This window comes from Pinus tabuliformis, chromosome Q (genome assembly GCF_031772625.1).
Source record: "Pinus tabuliformis cultivar Carrire ecotype Pingquan chromosome Q, CPIR1, whole genome shotgun sequence".
NCBI lineage: Eukaryota > Viridiplantae > Streptophyta > Pinopsida > Pinales > Pinaceae > Pinus > Pinus tabuliformis.
Window position 1 is genome coordinate 329,652,948 of NC_142296.1, and position 10,181 is coordinate 329,663,128.

Below are 10,181 nucleotides of genomic sequence, written 5' to 3' on the forward strand. Positions count from 1 at the left end.
AAGACCACTTGTACCTTTGTAATAATTCCCAACTCAAACAAAAGATTCTTCGGGAATTGCACACCTCTCCCTTAGGAGGGCACTCAGGATTTTTAAAAATTTACCACAGGGTTAAGAAGGAGTTTTTGTGAGATGGCCTTAAATATGATATTCAAAAGTTTGTGGTGGAATGTTTGGTTTTCCAACAAAATAAAGTTGAGACAATTAGGACCCCGGGTCTGTTACAACCTTTATCCATTCCAAGTCAACGTTGGGAGGAGGTTTCATTGGATTTTATCATAGGTTTACCCAAGTCCGAAGGAAAGAGTGTCATCATGGTGGCAGTTGATAGACTTACCAAGTATGCACACTTTTTTGCATTATCTCATCCATTTAAAGCTAGTACATTTGCTACTGCATTTATGGAAACAATTCAAAAGCTACATGGAAACCCAAAGATTATTGTAAGCGACAGAGATCCTATTTTCATGGAAGTTTTTTGACGATATTATTTTCTTGTCTAGGTACTCAAATAGCTCATAGCTCATCTTATCATCCTCAATCAGATGGGAAAACTGAGATAGTGAGCAAATGTTTGGAAGGATATCTTCGTTGTTTTGTATCTAATAAACAGACACAATGGGTCAAGTGGTTACCTCTCGCTGAATGGTGGTATAACACTTCCTTCCATACTGCAGCAAAAATGACCCCATTTATGGTACTTTATGGATATCATCCACCGTCCATCACATTATGAGAAAATTATAAGGTTCAAGCAATGGAAGATCACATCGAGCATCAACAACAAGTTCTCCAACTATTAAAGGATAACCTCACTTTGGTGCATAATAGAATGAAACAATAGGTTGATAAACATCGCAACAAAAGAAGTTTTGATATAGGCGACTGAGTATTTTTATGGCTACAACCATACAAACAAATGTCCGTCAAGCAACCTAATAAGGATAGTAAATTATCACCAAATTATTATGTTCCTTACAAGGTGTTGCAAAAGATTAGTACTATGGCATACAAATTGGAGGTTGCTTCCTACATCTTCCCTAGTACACCCAGTTTTCTATGTTTCATGCTTAAATAAGGTTATAGGTGACAAGGCCCTAGTTCAAACAATATTGCCAGAACTTGATGAGGAAGGAAAAATCATATTGAAACCTGAAGCAATCACGGAAATAAGAACTCGACAGCTACGAAATCAATCAATTTAAGAGTATCTGATCAAGTGGAAGAATTTACCTACGGAAAATTCCACATGGGAGGATGACAATTTTAAACAAAAGCATCCAAAACTACTCAAGCATTTAGGACAACACTTTTTTTAAGGAGAGGGGCATGTTAGGTTCCAATAATACTAGTGTATTCCCTCATTGTTATTAGTGTAGCCCCCTTATTGTTATTGTTGTGCCCCATAGAAGCCCACTATTGTTATTATTGTGCCCTTACATTATTATTGTTATGTCGGCTCTTATTATTTTGTGACCCCTTAGACTAATATATATAGAAAGGAGGTTTTACCATTTGAATCATCCAAGAATTGTTCATTTGTGTAATGTAAAGGAGGTTTCCCCGTAGAAGAGTTTGATTTTGAAGTCGTTGATCTATATTTTCTTCTATTTTATGAGTTGGTTGCATAACAATTTTTATCTCACAACGTTTCTCTGGACCCTATCTCTGACGAAGTGATATCTAATCTCGATGTGATTGCAACAATCATGAAACATGATATTTTCATATAGCTTAATGCAACTCTGATTACCACAATGAATCACAGTTTGCCCCATCTGCATGATCAAAAAGTAATGCAAGCATCTTGCAAATCCATACTACCTCACACCTCACCACACTCGTTGTTATGTACTCAGACTATGTTGAATTAAGTGCCACTGACTATTGCTTCCTAGTATATCCCAAGTTGAAACAACATCCATATGTGGATTTTTTGTCCACTACATTCACTGCCCAATCAAAATTTTTGTACCCCTACAGCTCCACTTTGACATATCTCAGTCCATGTTGAGAAATCTAGGGCATTAAGATTAGGTGATTGCTCTTCTTTAGATAATTTCTTGTGAGTGTTTTTTACTTCAATAGATTAGGATATTCTCTTTAGTTAGATTATTATAGTGTTCTTCTTCATCAAACATCTACAAAATCATAAACAATAAAGAGACAAAAGACACAAAATGTAGCCTATCAGCCATGGCCAAAACCTCTCCCACTTGAGAGGAAAACCCAAATGAAATCTTCTTCTTATATAGACTTCAATTGACGAATATGAAGACCACTACCAAGACCCTTAACACAACAACCTCTCCAAGACCAAGTCAAAAATCCCTTCTCCACTTCTTCTTATTACCTATGTCAAATTTCTCACCTTCTTTTATATTTTGGATACCCTTAAGAATTCGGCCTTCCTCATCAGACCTGCAATACTCATTTGCCTGAGATTTCTGCAAGAGCACACGTGTGAGCATAATCATGGACTTATATGATTTCTTCCTTCTTCGCTTGACTTGAGAACTTTCACTTGTAACTTCAGCTAGCAAAAAGGATGATAGAGAGATCTTTTACTTGTCTTTTGTATGGGCTGATGTCAACCTACAGAAACCCTAGTTTCAACCACACGTGCAAGGAAATTCACCCAAGAAACAGTACCAAAACTCTTCTTCATTCCCTTCCTTCTTCTCACTGGTTAGAAGCTCCTTCTCACACTTTTTATTGTAGTGTTGTCCTTCACTGGAAATATTGTTCTCAAATGGAGGCCAAGCTGCCTATTTATAGTGGTTACCCATGAAATAGGTCGACTTGATTTGAAGACTAGGCCGACATGCCTTTTGGAGGTCATACTAAGTCCAAATTCTTGGAGGAGCTTGAGCTTGGTCTTGGAGGGACTTTTTAGTTTTTCAATGACTCGTATACAAATGTAACATGCCCAAGAATCGTCCTTCACACATGACATTGACTCAATTTGACTTTTATGACTTGATGACAAAACCTAAAGGTTCACAAGGGGACCCTTAACTAAAATAAAATTTCTTGATCATCAAACCCGTGATTCAAACATTATAAAAATAATTTTTACATCAATTACATAAAATCACAATTACACATGTCATTATGAAGAGAAAACCTAGTTACACTTTTCAACAGTCCAAATTCCATTATACCTCACGAGTATCTTAGCACATGCTTCACTACCACCCAATGAACTTGTCTCGACTCCACAACGAACTAGCTGAGTGTTTTCAATAGCAAAACATATATCTGGTGTAGTGTTGACTAGATCCATCAAGGAACCTATCAGTTTCTTGTACAGCATCGGATCCACCAAATCACCTTCAGAATCACTTAGCTTCTTCAAGTTAGTGATCATCAATGTAGACATAGGCCTACAATCCTCTATCTCAAACCTTCTGAAGATCTCAACTACATGTTTTATCTCTCCAAGGAAATATCTCCTCGTTGTTTCTACACCCCCAATCCCAAAAATTTATGCATCAAGTCGATGTCCTTCATCTAGAATTTTGAAGCAAGATCCTCCTTACACATCCCTATGAGCTTCTTTGATCCTATCAAGAAGAGATCATCTACATAAAGTACCAAGATGATCAGCTCACCCTCAACAAGTACATAGTACAAGTTAGAGTCTGCCTCACTCTTGGTGAAGCCCAAACCAAGAAGATATCTATCAATCCTAGAGGGCCATGCATGTAGAGCCTACATCAGTTCATAAAGCCTCCCTCCTTTTGGGAGAACTCTCTCACCACGAACCTCGCTTTGTACTTCTCAACATTGCCATCCACTGCATGTTTGATCTTATAGATTTGTTGAGAAGTGACCACAGACTTTCCCTCTAGTCACGGAACTACGTCCCATACATCATTGCTCATAATGGAGTTATAATCCTCCACCATGGCATCCCTCCAAACATGTCCATCTATAGCCTCCTCAAAAGTGGAAGGCTCGAACACACTGACACTACTTGACAATGCCAAATAACTGGAAAATCATGTGGGTGATCTACTCTGCCTAAAGGTGCTTCTGGGAGCCTCCACATGCTCCTCAACATCTCTCAAGGTCTGCTCAACCCATCTTAGCCTCCTCCTAGTAGAGCTCAAAGGAATATCTAGCTCATCCTCCAGATCCATAGACTGTATCCTTGTTGTTCGTGTTGTTGGTCCTTGTTCAGCCTTTGGAGCTTCTCATTCTCAAACCTCTACCACTGCTGGTTCTTTCTCATGAGATCTCTTAAGGGCCCTTCCCTCATCAAATATAACATCTCAACGTAAGATCACTTTCCTTTTTCCTAGAATGTAGACTTAGTAGACCCTTTAGACTTCATTATAGCCCACAAATACACCCCTTTCTGATAAGGGATCTAGTTTAGTCATTTTCTCCATGGAAATGTGGACATAAAATGGATCACTGAAGATGCACAAATGGCTCACATATTATTTCACTCCTATAAATAACTTCTTGGGAGTCACATCCTCCAATATATTATGATGACTCCTATTTTTCACATTCACAGTTGTATTGCAGGCCACCTCCCAAACAAACATAGGCAATTCCTAGTCATATATCATTTCCCTTGCTACCTCCATTATGGTCATGTTCTTCCTCTCCACAACCCCATTCTACTGAGGATTGTAAGGTACCATGCGCTCCTTCATAATCATTTTCTTCCCTGCAAAAATGCTGGAACTTGTTAGAGGTATACTTGCCCCCATTATTTGATCTCAACACCTTAATCTTCTTCCTAGTACAGTTTCTTGATTTTTTGTGTAGCATGTGGAGGTGTTCCTGCATGCCAAGAGATATCTTAAGTTAGCCTAGAAAAAATATAAAAAATTAATTAAAATTTATTTTCTTTGGGGCATCATGTCAACCTAGGAATACAAGTCGACCCAGCAAGGTGAAGGGATGTGTCCCTTGGGTTAATTCACCCCCATTCAACTAGTATATAGACATGATCTAAAATTTCATTTTGGTCATTATCACATCATCTCTTATCTCTCTTAGAGGTAGCCGCATGTGTAACAGAAGGAGGATGAGTTTACTAAATATTGAACAATTTTATCTAATCTTTGACCATGTCATTTGACTTGGCATTGACTGCAGAATTAGGTCGTAGTTGACCGCAGCTTGACCACACAATTAGGCTGGAGTTTACCGCATTTTGACCGCATAATTAGACCACAATTTACCACAGTTTAACCAAAGAATTAGGTCGTAGTTGATCGCAGTTTCACCACAAAATTATGTTATAGCTGACCGCATAATTAGGTTGTATTTTGACTGCAATGCCAAGTTGAATGCATACCTAATCTTGACCAGACCAAAGTTTGACCAATGTTGATTGATTTGACTAGTTTTGACCAAAACTATCTTGTTGTTGATTTTGACCAGGCTTGACTTGTATTTTGACTTGGATATTGGCATAGATTTCTAGACAAATTGGATTTGTAAACCTTGTTGAAGAATAATTTCTCCTAGAAGAAAATTTGTTGGGTTTTCTCCCAAGTTTGGGTTTCCCAGAGTAAAATTGTTGTCTTTATTGTGCATGGTTGTCTTTCTTTGATCTTCATTGTTTCCATTGCATTTACTGCTGATATTTTCTAAAGTGTAATTGCTCAATGATAGCAGTGGCATAGGAAAACTGTGTGGAAAACATTAGGAAGTAATTATCTAGTAGAAAATTGTAAAAATTGTATTCTATTGTGAATATCGTAGAAAATTCAACATGGTATCAGAGATTTTTTAAAAGAGAGACCATTGAAGTCAACCTAAGAGACAAGTGTTCAACACCTTGACTATATTTTGATTTCTTTTCAATTAGTGCCAAGTCTCAGAATGGAAAAAAGTGTTACAAATATTTAGAAGGAAGTTACTCTAAAGCCAAAGGGAGATGAGAAGAAAGCCTCCCTCACCTACTTCTATATAAAGTGAGAAGACAACCTATCATAACACATATATTAAAGTATGTGTTTTTAATATTGATGTATTCATCTTGGATTTTTTATGCTTGTGTGGTACAAAAGTTGGAATACTTACGGTTTGTAAACCTTAGAGAAGACTTGGAGGCTACAACATGTATTGAAGTCTCAAATGAGAATTCCTAGGGTTTGTGGGATGAAACCCTAGAGAAAGTGTTGGAGCTTTGGATGCAAGTGGAGTTTGTGTGATGCATACTTGTTTTATCTCCTTGATAGCATGTGGAATGACTTGGTGTTGATGTTATTTTGTTGTTAAGCCTTTGGTGTGGCTAGATAGCTCGATGAAGAAACCTCAACACTCACAGTTCATGCAACAAAAACAAAAAGCAAAGGAAAGCAGCATGCATCAGTAGTTGATGTTGAGGACAAGGATGAGAATCCACCTAAGAAGAAGACAAAGGAATCTAAGCTTGATGAGATTGCAGATGGACTTCATTGATTTCTGCAAGGAGGCAAGGATCAAGAGGGAGTTGACAATTCCCTACAACCCTCAACAATTTATTTCTTAATCAAGAGATAAGTACTTCATATTTTTCTCCCTTTATCAATGTTATTATTTTTATTTTTGGTCAACCTCTTGTCCTTGTATTTTTCTTGGTTATGATTTTTCTTCCATGGCCTCCTGAATGGAGGGAAGAATGGGTACATTGTGGTGACTACCAATGCAATGATTCATGAAACAGTTGGCAACATTAAGAGTGTGGCAAGAAGGTTCTCTGAGAAAGAGGAAGTGGACGACAAGGAGATTTTTTCTCCAAGTCGCTAGATGGTCATGTTATTGTAGGGCTTGAGAACTCGAGCATAAACTCAACAAGAGTGATTGACGTTTAAGAGGGAGGATTTTACAAATTGTTAAGACATCTAAGATCATGTCAGATGAACAAAAGATCTTCCAATTTCGAGGGAGAATATAGTCAGACATAATGGAAGGAGAAACCTTCCAATAAGATGTTGTGGGTTGAGATTGTCAAAAAAGAGGCTCAGGGAAAAGAGGAATATAGGAGTTGTATGCCTTATATGAGGGGACCATGTCATATAGAAGAGTGTGATTCAGAATGAGAAGCCAGTATAGAGGAAAAAAAGAGTACCTTGGGGGTGCTAATTTATCTTGGGATCATCTATGATATCATGGTTTATTAGGAAGAATACTTTTGTCACAATTAAGGCAACAAAAGCAGAGTATATCGCAACCAATGTCGCAAGTCGTGAAGTAGTGTGGCTTCAAAATATTTTTGCAGGACTAATTGATCAAGCCACTTCATCTAAGACATGATGCAAAGAGGAGTATTAGAGATCCAGTACATATCCACAAACAAGCAGATTGTTGACATTCTCACCAAGCATTTGTCTAGAGTGAGGTTTGTATACTTCACAAACAAGCTTGGTGTAAGGCAGAATGTCTCCCTCAATGAGAGAGAGGGTTGATGTCTTTGCAGGATCGGGTAGAACATCTCCTAAGATGCCAGAAGGACTTGGTTGGGTCATGTTGATTTCACCAGGGGTGAATGGCCCAAGGCAATTGCAATATTGGACATAATTTCTCTTGAGAAACCAGAAGGACCTGGTTGGGTCATGTTGATTGACTAGATGAGATAGATGAAATTCTCCTAAGAAGCCATAAAGGACTTTGGCTGGAACATGTTGATTTGGCCAGGGTGAATGGTCCAAGGGCAGATATCCTCATGAGAAGTCAGAAGGACTTTGTCTAGGTAATGTTGATTTGAATAGAGAAGATTGATACATTTACCTGAGAAGTCATAAAAGAGTTTGGCTGGGCCATGCTAATTTGACCTAGGGTAAATGGCCCAAGAGTCACATTGCCTACTCCATGATGAAGTGATCTATAGACATGCATGTGAGGAGCCACATTGCCTACTCCGGGATGGAGTGATAAATAGACATGCATCAACATAGCAAGCTCATGAACTTTTTTGTGGAGGAGAAATTTCAGTAAGGGGAAATTTGTTGCAACCAAGGAGAATACCTTCCTTGCTAAGAGGGAGTCTTGATTTTTTGTGTAAGCATTGGGAGGTATTCCTGCATGCCAAGAGGTCTCCTAAGTTTTCTTTAAAAAATTATAAAATATTAAATTAAAATTTATTTTCTTTGGAGCATCAAGTCAACCCAAGAAGACAAGTCGGCCCAACAAGGTGAAGGGAAGTGTCCCTTGGGCTAATCCACCCCCATTCGACTATTGTATATACATGATGTGAAATTTCATTTTGGTCATCATCACATCATCTCTTATCTCTCTTAGATTCAGTCGCACATGTAACAAAAGGAGGATGAGTTGACTAAATTTTGAATGAGTTTATATGGTGTTTGACCGAGCCATTTGACTAGGTAATGAACCCATAATTAGGCCATAGTTGACCACAGAATTAGTCTTGAGTTGATTGTAGAATTATGTTGCAGTTGACCACAGGATTAGGTCATAGTCTGACCACATAATTAAGCCACAATTAACCATAATTTGACTGCAGAATTAGGCTTCATTTGATCATAGTTTTACCATAGGGTTGAGTTGACCACAGACCTCATTTTGACCAGACCATAGTTTGACCAAAGTTGATTGATTTGACTAGTTTTGACCAAGACCATCTTGTCGTTGATTTTGACCAGCTTTGAATGGTATTTTGACTCGGATATTGGCACAAATTTCTAGATAAATTAGATTTGTAAACCTTGTTAAACAATAATTTATCCTATAGAAGAAAATTTGTTGGGTTTTCTCCCAAGTTTGGGTTTCCCAAGTTAAAATTGTTCTTTATTGTGCATGGTTGTTTTCTCTGATCTTTATTGTTTCCATTGCATTTACTTTTGATATTTTTTAAAGTGTAACTTCTCAATGATATTAATGGCATAAGAATACTATGTGAAAATCATTAGGAGTAATTATCTAGCAAAACATTGTATTCAACTATGAATCTTGCAGAAATGGTTCTCCACAAGAGCTTTGAACTCCTAAAACTAATCAAAGACCTCGTCCTTAGTCTTCAGGAAGTATATCCAAGTTTTCCTGGAAGAATCATCTATGAATGTCGCAAAGTATAAGTACCTTGTGATCGATGTCATGAACATAGGACCACAAATGTCTGAATGCACCAAGTCTAGCACTCCCTTAGACTTGGTCTTGCTATGAGGACCTACAGCCTTGGCCTTCCTACCAAGCGTGCACCTTTTACACACTCCATCATGCTCAACCATGATCTCTGGAAAACCTGTAACCATTCTCTACAACATAGGGAGAGTTGTGGATTTCAGAGATCTGTGGCTTGAATCTTTTGAGTTCATGACCGGAGAGTCCACAGTTTTAAGATTTTTGTATCAACGTTTCAAATCCCAAATTGGATCCATCATCAGGATATGAGAATGATGATGAGCAGAAGAGCAACAAAGAATTGATAAATAGTGAAGAGGATAAAACAATTTAGAATGGCAAACTGTCGGCTGCCATAATTTTAATTAATTTTATTAATTTCATTAATATTATAATTTTAAAATTTTTTAATTAATTTTAATTAATTTTCTAATTTTATAATTAATTTTATAATATAAATTTTAATTAGTTCTAATTTTAATTAATTTTAATTTTTATAATTTTAATTAATTTTATTAATTTGTTTTATTAATTTAACTTTGATTTATTAATATTAAACCTAGACTTAAATGAAAATAACACTAACTCTAAAAAGAAAAGAAAATAACTTATACCTAGAAATTAAAATTAAAACTAAAATGAAATTAATACCTAGATCTAAATGAATATATTATATATGAATATATTATTAACACTAAAAAGAAATTAAATTAAACCTAGGGAAGGTTAACTCTAGGATATTAAATTGCTTTATTAATATTATTATATGAAAATTGCTTTATGAGAGTTATGTAGTGTAGGTTTCCCATCCTCTTATGCCATATCTCACTCTGTTTATCACTCTCATGTATGAGAGTCTTCGTCAGTTGTCCTCTCAATAGATAGAGATCCCTCTCCCTTCTCCCAATTACACATTTCTTGCTAGGATCAACTCCTTTCATCCCAATAGCCACTTCACCTCCAGTAATGTTGACTTCTAGTCCTTTGTCTTCTATGGTAGAAATTGAAAGAAGGTTCTTCTCCAACCCAATACATACAATACTTCGTTCACCTCCATGTTACCACATGGGTCCATCTGAAACTCAATA